The sequence below is a fragment of the Triticum urartu genome, chromosome 2A (genome assembly GCF_056163025.1).
Source record: "Triticum urartu cultivar PI428250 chromosome 2A, HENAU_Tu73, whole genome shotgun sequence".
In the NCBI taxonomy this organism is placed as follows: Eukaryota; Viridiplantae; Streptophyta; class Magnoliopsida; order Poales; family Poaceae; genus Triticum; species Triticum urartu.
Window position 1 is genome coordinate 107,827,665 of NC_141874.1, and position 21,011 is coordinate 107,848,675.

Consider the following 21,011-nt stretch of genomic DNA (forward strand, 5'->3'; position numbering starts at 1 on the left):
TTGGAAACTTGGGCGAAACCAAGTTGAAGTTCAGCAATGAGTAAAATACAAAGGATCAAAGAGAAGGAGTTGCAATGCACATGATGCTCATGGCAACATGAATGACCAAATGCAGTATGACAAGAGATATGCATGGCAATGCAATATAACCGATGATGAACATGATGCAAGAAGCATAATATGACAATGGGACTCATCATGATTATGGCATAAACATATAGAAATGAAATATGCAAAACATTATGATAATGCAACAAACATAGCAAACACACGACAACAACTAAGATAAAAGGAAAGCATCTAGAGCATCGGTCTTGGGGCATCACAGCGGTAGAGGATGTAGTCATTAGGGCATGCATGTATCTTTTGCACCTCTAACCCTAGAGAGCAGACAATCTTCTTTGCTTCTTACGCACTCTCAGGCAATTCATTGTCCTTTGGAAGCATCTTCTTTAACATTACCAGCAACTTTCCAAATCCATTGTCAGATACACCATTCTCTGCTTTCCATTGCAGCAATTACAGTGTGGTGCCCAACTTTTTATTGTCAGTTTCAAAATTCAGGTACAAAAATTTCTTGTGATCCTCTAACATGCGCTGCAACTTCTTCTTCTCCTTTTCACTTGTGCAGTTCTCTCTGCATCAGCAATGGCCCGACCTAGATCATCAGCTAGCTCATCTGATGCCTCTTCTTTAGCTTCTTCCCGCATTGCCGGCTCAGATTCTTCCCGCATTGCTGGCTCAACTTCTTCCCCCATTATTGTATCATCGTATTCAGGGAACCCATGTCCAGGATAGCTATCGTCGTCCTCTTCTTCTTCATTGTCTTCCATCATAACCCCTCTTTCTCCATGCTTGGTCCAAACATTAAAGTGGGGCATGAAACCGGACTTAAACAGGTGGACGTGAATGGTTTTTAACTTAGAGTAATTCTGACCATTCTTACAGCCAGCACATGGACAAGGCATAAAACCATCCGCCCGCTTGTTTGCCTCAGCCACAAGCAAAAAAGTATGCACACCATCAACGAAATGGGGAGAGCATCGGTTATCATACATCCATTGCCGGCTCATCTTCATTACATAGCACCAAAAAGACCAAATTAATACAAGTTCATACAACACTTATTCTCATAAAACAAGCATACAAATAACTCTCTAGCTAAAGCATTTAAATGCAACAAAAAATGCGATCAAGATCGCAACTAAGGTAACAATTGATCCAACGGCATAATGATACCAAGCCTCACTATCAATGGCATAGTTTCTAATCTTTCTAATCTGCAAGCGCTTTTTCTCCATCTTGATCTTGTGATCATCAACAACATCGGCAACATGCAACTCCAATTCCATCTTCTCCCCCTCAATTCTTTTCAATTTTTCTTTCAAATACTCGTTTTCTCTTTCAACTAAATTTAACCTCTCGACAATAGGGTCGGTTGGAATTTCCGGCTCACATACCTCCTAGATAAAAAATATCTATGTCAACTTGATGGGCATAATTAGTCATAAACCCGAAATGCAACAAATAGTTATAAAAGAAAATATGCCACATCCGAATCATAACCCGGACGAGGGCCGACGGGGAAAGATACCAAAACCATGGCACTATGAATAACAAACAACGTACGGGTAAGATAATTATACAAGTAACTATATATCTAAATCACACAAACATGATTTTTTTAATATAAAAAAGATAAGAAACAAGAGGCTCACCCCACAAGGTGGTGCCGGCGACAGGACGGTGCGGACGATCGACGGTGGTTAGGACGGAGACGGGAAGGCACCAAGTAAACCACACCTACATATGCAATCTAAGAGTTATTTTGAGCTCAAAATTTCATATAAATCAAATAAACTACCACATTAATTCCTCCCAAATTACTAAAACCCACAAATTAATCACTATATAAAGCATTGCAAGAGCTAATCTAGCAATGAGAGATGAAAGGACAAAGTTGCTTACCTTTGTGATCACTTGAATGGATGGGGGCCATCAAATCTTGACAAATTTTGGGAAAAATGTGTGATGAGCTCGAGGTATAGAGGGGAAGAACAAAGAGGAGAGGGGAAAGGGGGAAAACAGAGCTCGCTCGCTCGCGGGTGGACGAAGGGTTTATATAGGACGACCTTTAGTACCGGTTCGTGCCACCAACCGGTACTAAAGGTGCTGGAGGGGCCACAGACTGACAACATCCCGCCACTACTCTCTTTAGTACCGGTTCGTGGCACGAACCGGTGCTAAAGGTTCGGCATGAACCGGTACTAATGAGAGCGGCCCGCCTAGCTGTTGGAACCGGCACTAATGGTCACATTAGTGTCGGCTTAAATATAAACCGGGGCTAATGAGCTGAACATTTGACCCTTTTTCTACTAGTAAGCAACTTCACCTTGTCCTCTTGGAGAGTAACAACATCATTGTAGATTGCCAAGACAATGTTCTTACTTATCATCCCATGGTATCGAGGCGCATCACGCGACATCATTGTAAGCTCAGCACGCGTGAACATCTGAAGAAAACAAACATGTACTTCAGACCATAGCTAAATGACAACTTTCCAGAATATCAAACATAACCGAAGCTTTTGCAGATGGAATTATAATTCACCTCATCTGCATCACCAGCTTTAAGCCCTCCATGAGGATCGAACATCAACTTCAACGCTGTCGCAAGTTTGAATAAGCTCCACTCCTCGATGTCGACTTTGGAAAACGTCCTGAAATCCTCAGCAAGCGTTCGTGCAAGAAAACTAAATGTTCTTCTTCGCGCATGTCGATATGATGCACCTTGCTGGCCTTCTCAATAATACACTCATTAATCTGGACAAAAACGAGCATTGCTTAATCGCTGAAAGAAACATGAAAAAAAGAAACATGCATATTCTGGAAGATGAATCAAACAAATTCAGAGTCTCAAATGTCAGCTTATGATAACAATGTTTCTACAAAAACATTTTGTCACTGGCAATATAGTGTTGTGAGTGCAGAATGGAACCAGAAAGGAACATTATATGATGAGATAGCAGCAATAAAGCAGAAAACATTGTGTATCAGACAATAGAAGGACAAGCACTAATAACTCACCATATCTTTCTTGACTACAATGTCATGTAGATTTAAGACCATATTCAGCCCGTGGCTCAGGATCAGGTCCTCCTTACTAATCTCATATTGTTCTTGAGGCACTAAAGTATGCATGATATTCTGCACACCCCACATCACCTCCGTCACAGCGTCATCATTGTACACACATGTTAGCCCCTGAAAAAGAAAGTGGTGAATTGTACTGCTGCACATGCATACACAATAGGGAGCTTACAGAGTTACACAAACCAGTGATTCTTCAATTATTTCTTTATATGCAAGGCTTCCAACAATTAGTTTGTCATCAGAGTAGTAGTAGTTCATGATCAGCATGTTCATGTCTTTGCCTATTTTCCATTTGTAAGGTCAATGGCGTCCGACTTGTCCTCAAACTTTTGGAATTCATGCAGCCAGATGATCTGAGGAACAAAGGCAAGCATGTTAGAGACAAAAACACAAAGCTTGTCAAATACTAATATTATGAAATGTGCCTCAGTTGTGACAGGTTGCGTGGTAATTCAATAGTATTGTGTCAGCCAGAAATACATAGCCTTGCTCAAATTTTGTTTTATTCAAATCTATTCAGTAGAACTCTGAACCTGTTCATGCGTTACGTAGCGCTTATTGTTCGGTATTTTTAGGAAAAAAAGATGGTGGCATTCTTAACAATAGTATCGTGTCATTTAGTAACCCTAATAGGTTCCACAATCCCCAATAGCTCGCCACACTTGCAGGATACGTTTCTCAATGTTTGTCACTTTAGTGTGAAGTAAAATCTAATGGATAATAAGGCCCCCCCATGGAAGCAATGTGGAAGCCATGTGGTGAACTCTGCAAGCATTACTACTGACAAGTCTTAGTAAGGAAGAGGAAAATGGTGGGGTTACAAACATTTTGATGCCAATATTCACCCATGAAGTATACCCAGATGTCCTGAAGAAAAACAGAAAAGGTTAATTAGACGATGCTTGACACATTTCAGCACCGAAGAAAGAACAAATAATCGGGTAGTACCTCAATATGTTTGTCGAGGTATCTCTTATCAAAAGAGAAAAGTGCGAAGCCAGAGGGTGTCTCGAACAACAGCTTGACTATGTTTGGGATTTTGTAAGAAAGTTCTGCAGATAAACCAAAACATAAGTAAGCGTATTGCGAGATGGTGGATCTGATGTGACTAGCTGAGGATGTGTGCCGGCTTTTTTGGATTCGACGGAGGCCGAGGGGGAGGGGTTTTAGGGGCTGTGAGGCACCCCCTACAACTATGCAAAACAATTTATACCATATATTTAACACTGGATTACTACAAGCTTAATGATATAGAGACCAAATTATAACACTTCCAGTACAGTTTTCAAACATATGTATCGAGGTTATGTTATGCATGCGTTGTGCATGTAAATTGTTGCTCCCTTAGTTCTACGATCCTATACTCGCCACTGTTGTGAGGAGGCGGCCGTTAACCTATGAACCGAACATGCCGCTGCGAGATGGAACGCGAATCCACGGGCGCGGTAATCGCCTCGCCGGAACCTCTTCACAATCTCCATGCCGAACGAGGCAACGGCCCCGATCTAGGTTTTGTTCCTTACCCTCATGACTCCAGATTTCCCCCGACAACCATGGCTGCACGGCACACACACACACACACAGAGCAAGAGAGAGAGAGAGAGCGGCTGCTGGCTCACCTATACCGGTGGGCGTAGGAACCATGGCGCCTTCTCGCGAGAATTCACAGGGAAGAAGGTGCTGCCAGTTTTTTTGAGCAAAAGAGGGGGGCTCCGATTTCATTAACGAAACCATCACCAGTATCAGTTCACTACAGACGTGCAACCTACTTAAAACTACCAATATCCAAGGAAACCATCTCAAAAGGCAACGATCAAGCTTAAGTTCTTCGGGGTCATAGGCGACCCATTTGACAGAGAGGGCGTAACCTCCAGCAGACTACGCAAGAGAGTAAAATCGAGCTAACATCAGGAAACGAAATCTTCAGTTCGTCAGGCGAGGAACTCCAGCTCTCCATCCCTGCGAAGCTCTGTAGATCTCACTTGCTACTCGCCCGATTAGCCTTGCCCCCATCATCAGTAGGTTTAGTCCTGGTTTTTTTCTCTGCAAAATAGCCCAATCCACAATCCAATTACAAGTTCGTTTTACCAACTTCATGGGATCATTGACCAATTTATCTTGAAAAATTATATCATTTCGACATTTCCAAATAGCCCAGAGAATTGCAGACATTCCAACTAGCACTAATTTTTATCCTCTTTTTTGAATTTCCTAATCCAGGTGCCCAGACAATCATCAACCCCATCTGGGGTTGTTTTTAAATTGAATGAGCACTTTATCAAGCTCCAGAGTAGCCTTGCAGTGGAGCAAGAGAAAAAAAGATGATCTATATTTTCATTTTGGCCACAGAACACACATATTTGATCCCCTTCCACCCTCTTTTTACAAGATTATCTCTGGTTAGTATACTTTTTCTGGCAATCAGCCATAGAAACATCTTAATTTTCGCTGGGATTTTCACCTTCCAAAGGAATTTGTGTGGGAAGCCTACATCTGTTTTTACTAACTATTGATATAACGACCTCATAGAGAATTGTCTGTTGGCTGTCAGCATCCACATCGGCTGATCTTTGCCCTCATACATTCTCACTTCTTCACATCTGGTTTTCAAACTCTCCCGTAGAGCTCTTTTGTCTTCAGATAAATTTCTTCTAAACTCAAAACCCTCCCATCTCATGTCAATGGACCGGGCCACTGAAATTTCATGGTTTAGACTGATGAAATACAGGCTTGGATAGGCCTCTTTTAATGGTTTTGATCCTACCCACCAGTCTTCCCAGAACCTAGTATTTATTCCATCTCCTAATTTTTCTTAACATTTTTATAATAAATGTCATTGATCCGCATCAGGGCTCCCCAAAATTGGGAATAACCAGGCTTCTTTTAATTTCCAGATATATATTTTCCTTTAACATATTTATTTAAAAGGATTTTGGCCCACATCCCATCTTCTGTCTCTAGCTTCCATAGCCATTTTTCCGGCAAGGCTTTATTCATATACTCAAGATTCAATATACCTAAGCCACCCAATTCCTTTGGCAAGCAACATGTTTTCCAGTTGACTAGATGGTATTTCTTTTTATCCTCACTCTCCTGCCAGACTAATCTAGCTCTGAAGAAATCTGTTTTCTTCCTAATCCCTACTGGCAGGGGATAGATGGACATCTTATACATAGGCATATTTGTCAGGCAGGCCTGGACTAGAGTTACTCTCCCAGCTATATTTAATAACCTTCCTTGCCAGCAAGCACATCTCTTTTCTATTTTTTCATTCATGCTCTTCCAAAATTTATTTCCTAATCTCACATTGGTAACAGGCAGTCCCAAATATTTGAATGGAATCTCCCCTTTGTTACAGGTAAAAATTTCTTGATATATTTCTCCTTTGTCTTTGGACTCCCCAAATAGTTACACCTCACTTTTGTGGAAATTAATAGTTAGTCCAGACATTTGCTCAAAAGATATGAATGAATTTAAGATTTTTAGCACTCTCCTCATTATCATCAAGAAGGAAAATGGTATCATCTGCATATTGCAGCATGTTCACCCCATTGTCCCCAAGTTCAGTCAGCACCCCTTTGACATAACCTGCATGTTTGACTTTATCTAAGATTATAGCCAAGGCATCCGCAGCTATGTCAAACAGTAATGGTGACATAGAATCCCCCTGCCTCAACCCTTTATAAGTTTTGAAGTAAGGGCCAATCCTATCATTCACCTTAATCCCCACCTGCCCTCCTATCATAGTGTGCATGACCAGATCACACCATTTATCAGGGAATTGTTTCATTTTAAGCATTTTGTAAACAAATGGCCACTTTATTTTGTCATATGCCTTCTCAAAATCTACTTTGAACATCATAGCACTTTGTTTTTAACAGTGTATAGAATTAAGAGCTTCATGGAGGATCACAATTCCCTCCATGATGTATCTCCCTTTGATGAAAGCAGTTTGAGTAGGTAAGATAATAGGTTTTATGATCCTACCCAGCCTATTCATCAATACTTTAGTGACAATCTTAAAGCTAACACTTAATAAACATACATGTCTGAACTTTTGGATTTGCTTAGCATCCTCATTTTTTGGGACCAAAGTGATAATCCCATAATTGATCCTAGATATATCCAACTTACCTTCATGGAATTCATTCAGAAGTTTCATCAAACCCCATTTGACAGTATCCCAAAAATGTTGATAGAAGTCCACTGGTAATCCATCAGGGCTAGGACTTCTATTTTTTCCATCCCAAAAACCACTTCCTGAAGTTCTTCCATTGAAAAAGGTTTAATTAGTTCATCAGCCTGTTCCCTAGTAATTGATTCCGCCCCCCCCCCCAATTAATTCAGTTGGATTGAGGATGTGTCTGGTTGACCAAACAATTTTTTTGTAAAAATCAGTAATGTATCTAATAAGATTTTCTTGTCCCTCAACCACTCCTTCCTCTTGTTTTAAAGATAGAATTCTGTGTTTTCTCCTTCTACCATTCACCTTAGCATGATAGTATTTTGTATTACAATCTCCATCTTTAATTTCTTTGTCTTTATATCTCTGTAGCCATTTCATTTCTTCTTGTTTTAACAGTCTGTGTAATTGGGCCCTTAAGTCTTTTTGCTCTTCTCTGTCCAGAGCAGAGAGGCCCATAACCTCAGCATTTTTGTTTATTGCATCTAATTTCATTAAAATCTCCTTTTTAATTTTCCCATACCAAGCATCAAAATTAAGAATCCACCCTCTTACTTTTTGTCTAAACACTCTCATTCTTCTCTGCCACTGTTCCATAGTATCACCATGGTAGTGTGCAGTCCAGGTTCTAATGACAAAATATTTGAAACCCTCCCTCATCATCCAGGAGTTTTCAAATCTAAAAATAGGTGGTGTATATGTGTTTTCCCCTGTATCAAGGATCAGGGGAGTATGATCTGACAGTTCTCTCTCAAGTGCATACACCTCAGTCAGGGGATAATGATCCTCCCAATCTGGGCAGATTAGGATTCTATCTAGTTTTTCATATATGGGTTCAGGCTGGTTGTTAGCCCAAGTAAACTTCCTCCCATTTAAAGGTGTTGGGGAACACAATCATTTCAAAAAAATTCCTACGCACGCAAGATCTATCTAGGTGATGCATAGCAACGAGAGGTGAGAGTGTTGTCCACGTATCCTCGTAGACCGTAAGCGGAAGCGTTATGACAACACAGTTAATGTAGTCGTACGTCTTCACGATCCGACCGATCCTAGCACCGAAGGTACGGCACCTCCGCGATCTGCACACGTTCAGCTCGGTGACGTCCCACGAACTCTAGATCCAGCTGAGTGTTGGGGGATAGCTTCGTCAGCACGACGGCGTGATGATGGTGATGATGAAATTACCGATGCAGGGCTTCGCCTAAGCACTACAACAATATGACTGAGGTGGAAATCTGTGGAGGGGGGCACCGCACACGGCTAAGAGATCAACTTGTGTGTCTATGGGGTGCCCCCTGGCCACGTATATAAAGGACGGGAGGGAAGAGGTGGCCGGCTCTAAGGGGGCGCGCCAGGTGTGGGGAATCCTACTAGGACTCCCCAGTCCAAGTAGGATTCCCCTCCTCTTTCCTACTCGGAGTAGGAGAGAAGGAAAGAGAGGGAGAGGGAGAAGGAAAGGGGGGCCGTGCCCCCACCCCTTGTCCAATTCGGTTTGGGAAGGGGGAGGCGGGCGCCACCTCTTGGCCCTTCTCCCCTCTCTCCACTAAAGCCCAATAAGGTCCATTACTTCTCCTGGTGAATTTCCATAACTCCCCAGTATTCCGGAAAATACCTGAATCACTCGGAACCTTTCCGATGTCCGAATATAGCCTTCCAATATATCGATCTTTACGTCTCAACCATTTCGAGACTCCTCGTCATGTCCTGATCTCATCCAGGACTCCGAACAACCTTCGGTACATCAAATCACATAACTCATAATACCAATCATCATCGAACGTTAAGCGTGCGGACCCTGCGGGTTTAAGAACTATGTAGACATGACCGAGACACATCTCCGGTCAATAACCAATAGCAGAACCTGGATGCTCATATTGGCTCCTACATATTCTACGAAGATCTTTATCGGTCAAACCGCATAACAACATACGTTGTTCCCTTTGTCATCGCTATGTTACTTGCCCGAGATTCGATCGTCGTTATCCTCATACATAGTTCAATCTCGTTACCGGCAAGTCTCTTTACTCGTTCCGTAATGCATCACCCCGCAACTAACTCATTAGTCACATTGCTTGCAAGGCTTATAGTGATGTGCATTACCGAGAGGGCCCAGATATACCTCTCTGATACACGGAGTGACGAATCCTAATATCGATCTCTACCAACCCAACAAACACCATTGGAGACACCTGTAGAGCATCTTTATAATCACCTAGTTATGTTGTGACGTTTGATAGCAGACTAAGTGTTCCTCCAGTATTCGAGAGTTGCATAATCTCATAGTCATAGGAACTTGTATAATTCATGAAGAAAGCAATATGAATAAACTAAACAATCATTATGCTAAGCTAACAGATGGGTCTTTTCCATCACATCATTCTCTAATGATGTGATCCCGTTCATCAAATGACAACACATGTCCATGGCTAGGAAACTTAACCATCTTTGATTAACGAGCTAGTCAAGTAGAGGCATACTATGGACACTCTGTTTGTCTATGTACTCACACATGCACTAAGTTTCCGGTTAATACAATTCTAGCATGAATAATAAACATTTATCATGATATAAGGAAATATAAATAACAACTTTATTATTGCCTCTAGGGCATATTTCCTTCATTCTCCCACTTGCACTAGAGTCAATAATCTAGTTCACATCGTCATGTGATTTAACACCAATAGTTCACATCTTTATGTGATTAGTTCACATCTCCATGTGACTAATACCCAAAAGGATTACTAGAGTCAATAATCTAGTTCACATCGCTATGTGATTAACACCCAAAGAGTGATCATGTTTTGCTTGTGAGAGAAGTTTAGTCTACAGGTCTGCAACATTCAGATCCGTATGTATTTTGCAAACTTCTATGTCTACAATACTCTGCACGGAGCTACTCCAACTAATTGCTCCCACTTTCAATATGTATCCAGATTGAGACTCGTAGTCATCCAGATCGGTGTCAAAACTTGTATCAACCTAACTCTTTATGACGAACTTTTGTCACCTCCATAACCGAGAAACATATCCTTATTCCACTAAGGATAATTTTGGCCGATGTCCAGTGATCCACTCCTGGATCACTATTGTACCCTCTTGCCAAACTCTTGGTGAGGTACACAATTGGTCTGGTACATAGCATACCATACTTTATAGAACCTATGACTGAGGCATAGGAAATGACTTCTCATTCTCTTTATATTTTCTGCCGTGGTTGGGTTTTGAGTATTTACTCAAGTTCATACCTTGCAACATAGGCAAGAACTCCTTCTTTGACTGTTCCATTTTTGAACTACTTCAAAATCTTGTCAAGGTATGTACTTATTGAAAATATATCAAGCGTCTTGATCTATCTCTATAGATCTTGATGCTCAATATGCAAGCTTAATCGAGGTATTTCTTTGAAAAACACCTTTCAAACACTCCTTTATGCTTTCCAGAAAAATTCTACATCATTTCTGATCAACAATATGTCATTCACATATACTTATCAGAAAGGCTGTAGTGCTCCCACTCACTTTCTTGTAAATACAGACTTCACCGCAAGTGTGTATACAACCATATGCTTTGATCACTTTATCAAAGCATATATTCCAACTTCGAGATGCTTGCACCAGTCCATAGATGGATCGCTGGGGCTTGCACACTTTGTTATCACCTTTAGGATTGACAAAACCCTCTTGTTGCATCATATACAACTCTTCTTTAAGAAATCCCTTAAGGAATGCAATTTTGACATCCATTTGCCAGATTTCGTAAAATGTGGCAATTGCTAACATGATCCGGACAGACTTAAGCATCGCTACATGTGAGAAAATCTCATCGTAGTCAACATCTTGAACTTGTCAAAAACCTTTTGCGACAATTCGAGCTTTGTATATAGTAATACTACTATCAGCGTCTGTCTTCCTCTTGAAGATCCATTTATTCTCAATTGCTTGCCGATCATTGGGCAAGTCAACCAAAATCCACACCTTGTTCTCATACATGGATCCCATCTCAGATTTCATGGCCTCAAGCCATTTTGCGGAATCTGGGCTCATCATCGCTTCCTCATAGTTCGTAGGTTCGTCATGGTCTAGTAACATGATTTTCAGAAAGGATTACCGTACCACTCTGGTGCGGACCATACTCTAGTTGTCCTACGAGGTTCAGTAGTAACTTGATCTAAAGTTTCATGATTATCATCATTAGCTTCCTCACTAATTGGCGTTGGAATCACTAGAACTGATTTCTGTGATGAACTACTTTCCAATTCGGGAGAAGTTACAATTAACACTACAAAAAAAGACACATCCGTGACATTTTGGGCCGAACGAATTTTTTTCTATCATATATATGACACTTCTATGACGATAATTGTGACAAAACCCGGTATCATCATAGATGTGGTGGGCTCCTACTTCTATGACAAAAAATCATGACAGAAAATGGGCTTTTCGTCCTGGGCGGGCCGGAGACGCAGCTGCATGACATTCTTTGGGTCGTCCATGACGGAAAAAACCGTGGTAGAAGCGAGGGCGAGGAAAATTTCGGGGAGTTCCCGGTTACGGTGGGAGGTCGGGGGCCGAGCGATGCGCGTTCTCTCGTACACGTACGCGCGTGTGTGCGAGGCGTTGGCTCTAACTAAACCCGAGCGAGGCGTTGGGCTCTAACTGAACCCGAGCGATTGCACTGCATGCTACGCGTTACTGAACCCGAGCGATCGATCGATGGCTGTTAACTGAACCCGATCGAGCGATTCCTTCGCTACTGCTGCTAACTGAAGCCGATCGATTGGATGAACAGTGAGCGTTGCGGGGGGGGGGGGTGGATGAACAGTGAGCAGTGGCATTGCCTCTGGATGAACAGGACCCCGTGGTGTGGAGGGCTGGATGAACAGTAGACGGTGGAGGGGTGCCCGTGGAGGGGTGGTTGAACAGGACCCCGTGGTGTGGAGGGCTGGATGAACAGTAGACGATGGAGGGGTGGTTGAACAGTAGCCGGTGGAGTAGCGTGCGGTGGAGGCTGGATGAACAGGAGCCCGTGGAGGCTGTAGGAGGTCGACGGTAGCCCGTGGAGGCTGGAGGAGGTCGACAGTGGAGATGAACAGTATCCCGTGGAGTCCCGTTTTGCGGTACGCCACACCCCTCCCGATGAACAGGGCCCCCGTTTCAACCGTAGGAGGTCCGTTTCGTCCGTTTTGCGGTACGTCACACCCCTCCCGATCAATAGGACCCCCGTTTCGACCATAGGAGGTCCGTTTCCTCCGTTTTGCGGTACGCCACACCCCTCCCGATCAACAGGACCCCCGTTTTGACCGTACGAGGTCCATTTCCTCCGTTCTGCGGTACGCCAGGCCTCATTTCCATCGCCTATTCCGTCCGAGCCCTCCCGATGAACACGACCACGCATTCTGTTCCGACCCAGCCAGTTGGCTCCCACGCGTTCCATTACCTCCCGATGAATACGGCGCATTCCGTTGCCTCCCGATGAACACGACGCATTCCGTTGCCTCCCCATGAACATGACGCATTCCGTTGCCTCCCCATGAACACGACGCATTCCGTTGCCTCCCCATGAACACGACGACGACGCTGTTTCTCCGTTCCGACCCAGCCATGTACACGAGCCCTGGCCGTATGTATGCGCGAGTAGGCGTTCGAGACCCTGCCCGTATGTACACATACGTGGCCGTATTTTCTTTCTTGCACCCTGGTCGCTGTACGTACGTGTACATGCTACGTGCGCGCCTCTACTATGACACGTGCGCGCCTCTACATCGACCAGTATGTACGTACACGTTCGCGACCAGAATGACAACGCTACGTACGCTTCGACCAGGTGGGTTCCGACTGTCAGGCACTTCCTTGCCTGCGAAGATATAGCTGGTGGGTCCCAACAGTCAGGGGGGCGAATTGTTTTGTTTTTTTGCCCGGATGCACTTCCTTGCGTGTGAAGGTGTAGCTGCTGGGTCCCAGCAGTCAGGGGGCGAATCATTTTTTTTGCCCGGACGCATTCCTTGCGTGCGAAGGTGTAGCTGGTGGGTCCCAGCAGTCGGGGGCGAATCTTTTTTTTTCCGGACGCACTTCCTTGCGTGCGAAGATGTAGCTGGTGGGTCCCAGCAGTCAGGGGGCGAATCATTTTTTTTCGAACGCACTTCCTTGCGTTCGAAGATGTAGCTCGTGGGTCCCAGCAGTCAGGGGCGAATCATTTTTTTCGCGAAATACGGTGGCCCATCTGGTGGGTCCCCGCTGTCAGGTGGAGGAATAATTATTTTGCGCATAATAAGGAGGCACTTCCTTGCGGCTGCCGTGGACCCAGCTGTCAGCCGCTCCATGTATAGTCCACGTCCGATGGAAGTCGTTCCTTGACCATGTTGACCACGCCGCGCCGAGAGCACCAGGGCGGTGGACGACGGCGAGGCCTAGGAAGGGAACGACGCAGAGCCGGGGAAGACGCGACAGTGGATGCACACACGAAGAGGAGTACGAGGGTTCACTGGTTCGGCTGCGCTGCCGTTGCCGCAGAATAACAGGGGGTATGGGTGAGTGGAGGGATGGCCTGGCCAGCGGTGGGAGTAGTAGGGGGCGGTGAGGCCTCCGCGGCAGCACAGCCGGCCACGGGAGGCAGGAGCAGGCGGCACGACCGGCGCTGCTTTGAGCGGCTGGAGCAAGAAGACCAGAGGTTGAAGAAGCACGACGGCCGTTGGATGGACATCGTACGGTCACTGCACTTAGAATCGTTTATATTGACTAAGTTGACAAAGCCCTTGGTACGTCAACTTAGTAGGCCCACATGTCAGCTTCCGAAACGGTGCGCCCCAGATGTCAGGGGGAGGAATCATTTTTTCGGCGGGTGAAGCTAGAATATCCGAGATTGAAGAAGAAGCACGGCATCCGTTGGATGGACATCCAACGGCAACTGCCGCTAGAACCGTGTGTTGACTATAAGTTGACAAAGCCTTGCATACGCGTCAACTCTGTTTTTTTAGGGGACGTGTCAACTTAGTAAGGCCAGAAGTGTGTGGCAGAGAACTTATAGCCCATTTGAGATTTGTAATAATGTGTAGCCCATTTTTAAATTATAATAGAATTTACTACGACCCATTTATAGTTTGTTAAAAGTACAACCCATTTCAACCAACCGTTCAATACAAAATTCAATAAAATTTCCCACATTTTGATGGGATCCGAAATATTTTTATCCCGAAATTTCTAGTCAGATTAAATACAATTTCAATATAAATTTATATTATGTAAAAATCCAACGAAACATTGTGCTCGCAACAATTAATGAAATTAAAATTTTCAATATCGAAAAATAATATTTTATAAAGTAATCACGTGTTTGGTGCATTTTTTATAGTTACTGCCCAGTTTTTATAATTACATCTCATTTATTATTTCTTAAAACCCATTTTCTTGTTAAGCCTAATGCACCCCTTCTAGAAAAGATTTGCAGCCCAGCGGGGCGGAGAATAACAACTTGACCTTGCCTGGGTATTCCTAAAAAAAGTATAGCTGGGCTAGCCATTTTCAGCTTGAAAAAAATTAATATCTGGGCTGGATATCTGGCCTGGGCTAGATGGGCCACAGCCCGCCCAGTTAATACCTGCAGCGATGTTTTCGTTGTTGTTCAAAGGAGAAAAATTAATGTCTGGGCTAAACATTGAACAACTCTGCAGTGCTCACACCTCAAAAACACAAATACTGCTCGAGCTGTTTGGTCCCAGCTGACAGCTGCTTCTTGTGCAATTCTCTCGTTTATTGACTACTCCCTCCTTTCCGATTTATAAGGCTCAATTCAAAAATGTCACCAACCAAGGTAGATGATGAATAGTGGAATATTTTTTGTAGTTTGCAAAAGCACCCAATTAATGCTCTTGTTTTCCTCAAAAAATTATGTTTACGAATGCATTAATTGCAATGCATGCATGCATAAAGTGCATGCATTGGTCAGTTTTCTTTTAATACTTGCATGCAATGATTTAATGCACCTTGAAGTCTGAACATGTGATGGGGAACAACCAAATTGAGCCTTATAAAATGGAAAAACTAAAATTTTGAGATAAACCCTATAAACCGAAAAGGAGGGAGTACTACATAGGTTGACAATGCTGTGGGACCGTGATGTCAGGAAACCAGGAGAAAGCAAAATAAATTATAGTTATATATATATATATATATATATACATACTAGCAAATATTCCCGTGCGTTGCTACGGAAGAAAACAAATATATGTCCATATGTATCTAACGCATGGACATGTGCTATTGCAGCGAAAGAAACTCACTTATAGCTAAGTGATGATAAGATTCGTCCCAACCAAAAACTTCATCAATCTTAATCCTCCTTTTATTAAACAACATACATGTGCAATAAATGTATTTGTCAACCAAGGAAGGCTGAAGATTTGGAACATATATATGCTTATGATTGATTGTCATCCAAAACATGGAATCATCAGTTTGAGAGTAACTTTCATTACAAAATAGACCGAAGAAACAAAAGAAAAATACAACGCCTCGCCTAATAAACTATCAATGGATATACCGTATCCGTGTTAGAGTGACTTTAACACTTGACTTTATAAAACAATTAGCCAGAAGAAGACTGAAATTTCTAGCCATTTAAAATTATAGGATAGTGTATAATGATGTAATAGAATAATAATTTTAACCATGTAGAAAGCTAGAATATCTTAAGCATAATTATAGTTAGATGTTTGATTAAAGAATTACTTATCATTGAGTTTCTCGTTTGGTCAACTGCATTGGCATAAATCAGACATGTATATAGGCCAATTGAGTGCATAAGAATTGCTCACAAATAGATTCAGAGGTGTACTTTAGTTCTGAAGAGATGAGTTCTCCCTGTCCTTCTGAATTTCTCTCCATACCAAACATCTGCACACTTCGTTGTCGTCGTCAGCACCACAACAACAGTCATATAAATAATATATACAGAAGATTACTCACAAACCAACAGGTTACCAGCTTGCTAAAAGAATCCGCTCCTCCATCTTCCTACCCTTCAGCACGATAGCCTCAACTGCATATGGTATACATCACTGGAACAAAGATGCAAACAATACGATGAAGTGCTAAAAACAGGTTGTCGAAGTAAGGTTCAGAACTGGATCAGGTAAGCATTTAGGAATATCTAAACAAAGAACGTGGCACAAAATAATTGTGATGCGGAGATGACACTTTGTTCCTATAAAAAAGATAACGTGATAACCTCAATACGACGACTTCATGAAATTCAGAGGAAAACCCATACGGGAAAACAATGATCAACATTAACCTATACGGCATGTAAATATATAATTCAAAAATCAACATCTTGCTCTTTGCACATTACATCATCAATGCCTCGCATATGAGAAACTTCACTGGGACAAAGATGCAAACAGTATGGTGAACTGCTAAAAGTAATGTTCAGAACTCACCATGAGGCATATCTTTACGAAGAACGTACCATAAAAGAATTCTGATGCGGAGATGCACGTTTTTCCTATAAAAAATAAAGTGATATCCTTGTAACGATGTCTAAAAAATTTAGAGGGAAAACCAAACATGCAGACTATCATTTAATCTGTACGTCATGTATAACTCGGAATCAACAGCTTTGTCTTCTCTTTACACATTGAGCACAACAGTTTCAAGGATCTTGCTACAGTACATAGATCCTTGGAACAATATCATGCTCTAGGAACTACATTTTATAAGTGGCGTACATATATCCAAATAGTGGACAAACTGAATCAGAGTTCATAAAAAATATTGAAAGAGTAGGTGAGGTTCTGGGAGGAGGAGAAATAGGTTAGTGACTGTGGTCGGGCTGGACGAAATCGTCAGTGTCAAACTCAAGGTTGGACTTGAGGACGTCCTGGCCGAGCTTGTCGGCGCAGGTCAAACACTGCCTCGGCAAGTATCTCATGGAGCTTAAGGCAGCAGTGCGGGCCCGTGACACAGGGCCAGGTAAATATGCATTGCAGTAAATACAGAGGGGGGAAATAGTGGATCTGCGTCCAATTCTTGCATATCCTGCTATATAAATTACCCAAAGAAGGCCAGACTTAACTGAGAATTAAATTTCAGAGAGCGTTCACTTAAATAGTCAAAGAACAATTGTTAATGTCATGGAAAAATAGAGTGATTTAGACACATCCTGCAGAATATATCACACTGAATTTCTAAGTTATATATATAATTACAACTGACATTGTTGATGCAATGCTAGCAGAAGAAAAACGCATGGTAGAACAATTATCATTAAAACCAAGAGGTTAACAATTAATTGGTGCTATGCTGTAACTTCGGGCCAAGAGTGTTCATATTTCAGTCGATCTATCAAAGGTGTTCAATGGTATCTTGGTCTATGTCGTTAATTGACCATTGATACAATTAACAATAGTAAACAATTCTCAGGAGCAAAACGGTAAATGACTTAGGGATCTTTCAAAAACAAATTGCATCAGTAATACTTACAAAGGCATAATTGCATATCCAGTCCCAAGCTTCCCTGCCTGTTTCCTGCCACATGTATGCATTGCAGCCATGTATGCCAAGCAAGTCTGGTCTGAGCCGCGGCAAGCTTGTCTGGAAGCACATTCATACACGATGGGCCATCGTGCCACCACTTGGGGTGTCTTTGGCTCGCTTGTGAATGAGAGTAAGGGAAAGAGGCAAGGTTGTGCTGCTACACCTCATTGTTTGTCTGCCCAGTCTACAATGCTCTCGTCCAACAGGTTGGGGATGAAGTGGTTGCACGCAAGGCAAGCAGCGAGGTCACCCGTATTGCTGTCGAGGACAATGCAGAGGGGCAGGGTAGAGCGGAGGCGGCACCGATTCTACACCAAACATCCTCACTTCCAATGCTGCATGAACCTCCCTGCCTGGTCATCATGTTCTACTGACTGAAGTTTGATGTAGCCCTAAATATCTATATGCAACGGTAAGCACTGCACTTACTTTGCCAGCTCCTGCAATCAAAATTGTCAACATCCATAGAGCATAGTACATAAATACTCTCATTTTCTCAAGGGGATTAAACTTTAGGTGGCGAATAATTTCAGATTTGGGGAGAAAATCATAGACGAATATATTGCAGTAAAGCCTGCTGCCCCTGATATCTTCAAGCTCCTGCACCACAAACCAAATATCAGTGCACTGCTTTACTACTAATCAAGAACAAAACAAATCAAGGAAACTATCAATTTTTCTTATAGAAATCAAGGGAAGTATCCTAAGCGTGCCATGCTAATCTTAATACTCCTCTGCCAATAGCTAGCAACTTCCTCTGCCTGCAACCACCCACTTCCTCTGCCTGTAGAGCGCCACACACATGAACACAGACGCATATCCAGCCGCACGCACACACGCTAGGCCACCGGGAGCACAACACAGGCACCACATACGCCACACTCGGCCGGATAGAGTCGCCGCCTGTTTGTGATGCAAGAGGATAGAGGAGGTTGGAGAGAGAGAGAGAGAGAGATTTAGAGAGCAGAAGATGGATGCTCACGCCGATTTGCTGCCGCATCCTTCAATCCGCTGACGCCGCGTGTGTGTAGCCGCCATGGCGTTCATCCTCCCGAGGCGCCGAATCCCTTTGAAATCCAAGTCTGGAACTCCATGGATATGGGCTAGAGATCGAGGAGGCTGGGTTGATGCCGGAGAAATTTAGGGGCGGATGGGGAAGGGAAGGGGAGCGGCAGATGGCCGGAGAAGAAGACCGGCCGCCGCGTACGTACGTGAGGCTATGGATCTGGTGGGTCCCCATTGTCATCCTTTTCAAGTAAAGTCATCTTCTCGCCCGCGCGCGCTTTCCGCCCGAAACAGTCAGCGCCGCCCGCCCCGCTTCCCGGTGCAGGCGATTGCTCCGCCTTCAAACGACACAAGTGCCGTCTGTCCGTCCATCTGCCGCCCACATTAATGATATGCGGTTGCCGAGGCGGCAACTCCGGCGCCACACGTCCGTCCCTCCGCCCGCCCACCATTGCTATATAAACTGCTGCACCGGCCATAGCCGCAGTCATCCACATTAGTTCCCTTTCTCCTGTCCACACCACTACTGCCCACCATGGCTTCCTCGCGCTCCAGTGCTCTTCGGGACGGGCGGATGACGGACCACAAGGAGATGGCAGCCATTGCTGCCGACTGGCTGGCCGGCAGGCAGCCGGAGGACGACGACGTCCCAATGGAGAACATGATAGTCGACGATCCGGCGCCAACCCCCTCCTCCGCGCCATCCTCGTCGGTGCATTGCACCATGACCATCGGTGAGGCCCGTGCCCAATATATGGACAGGGTGAGGCAGATGCGTGAGGAGCAGTTCCGGGAGGCGCAGGCCGACGCCGCCTACAACCACCATCTCCTACAGGAGCACCTGCAGGCGGAGGAGCAGATCGCCGCGGAGCGGGCGGAGCAGGAGGCACTGCTCGACTCGTACCGCTCTGCCTGCAAGGGCCGCCTCGAGCGCTAGCGGTACCGCATGCAGGTGGCGGAGGTTGCGGCCGCCTACATAGAGGCTAGCAAAGAGGGTGATGAAGCGGGCGAGGCGCTGTTTGGCGAGACCGAGGACGAGGCAGAGGACAATGCCGGCTCCGACGAGTCCCCACTCCGCTGGCATCGACGAGGCCCTGCTCTGCCGAGGCCCCGCGGCGCCAACAATGAGGCAGAGGACATCGCCGGCTCCGATGAGTCCCCACTCCACTAGCATCGACGAGGCCCTGCTCCGCCGAGGCCCCGCGGCGCCAACAACGAGGCAGAGGACACCGCCGGCTCCGCCGAGGCCCCGCCCCGCCAACAACGAGGTAGAGAACATCGCCGGCTCAGCCGAGGCCCCACCCTGCCGGCAACGCGGGGGAGGATTTCCACTGCTCCGCTGAGGCGCCGCCCGCCGGCAACGAGACAGAGGACATCGCCGGCTCCGCCGAGGCCCCGCCCCGCTGCCAACGAGGCCGCGCCACACAGAAATGAGGAAGAGTGGAACATGGTAGGTCCCCGCCGCTCGGGTCCAAGTAAGGCCACCGCTGCTACCCTCCGATTGAAGCAGCCAAGCTAGGCGGGTTGACCATTGACGGTCGGTTAGCTTCTTGGCGGCGACGTGGAGTCGGAGAGCTGCACTGGAGAAGAACGGTGCTTCTACTTAACTGATGGTGCAGTTGGCTGACTGACACGTGGGCCCAACAGGCCACATGTCAGTTACGCAACTGCACCTGTAGTTAAGTCACTGAAGCTTCTGTTCGGCTCAGCGGGACACAGGTGGGTAGCTTCGGTTAATTAATTATACCTCCAGCGCACCCCTTTTTAGTTGAAGAATGTATGAAATGTAATGAAATCCGGCATGTTTATATGAAATCCGACCGTGTATAAATGAATTTATTTCGATTAGTTCGAATTCCTGTATCACTGACATTGGATGAACATGCAAAATAATACGTACTAGCATTATTCCCAGAGTGATCACCTCGTTTGCAGCAGTTTCACATGTACTCCCTCCGGTCCTTTCTAGTCTACATACAAGTTTTGTCTGCAGTCAAAGTATCTCTACTTTGACCAATCTTATACAAAAAAGTATGCACTTTCACAATGTGCGAAGTAAAAAAGGAACAGAAGGAGTATAAAGAGTTTGAGCAACTTTTTAGCATTTCTGTACATTGCAATCAAACACACAGGCCTGGCAAT

The 21,011-nt window shown here is 44.5% G+C and overlaps 1 pseudogene across 1 annotated transcript; it reads right to left on the bottom strand.

The window, feature by feature from the left end:
- Window positions 1-360: 360 nt before the first annotated feature.
- LOC125531748 (putative nucleolar protein 5-1) lies at window positions 361-19,114 on the bottom strand (annotated as a pseudogene). The gene is made up of 13 exons (XR_015615868.1): window positions 18,847-19,114; window positions 17,811-18,464; window positions 16,769-16,833; window positions 16,165-16,387; window positions 4,772-5,195; window positions 4,101-4,204; window positions 3,978-4,019; window positions 3,336-3,505; window positions 3,087-3,263; window positions 2,611-2,822; window positions 2,393-2,512; window positions 1,719-1,803; window positions 361-1,073 (listed from the first exon to the last, which is right to left on the bottom strand). The product of XR_015615868.1 is annotated as a putative nucleolar protein 5-1 (transcript).
- Window positions 19,115-21,011: the final 1,897 nt, after the last annotated feature.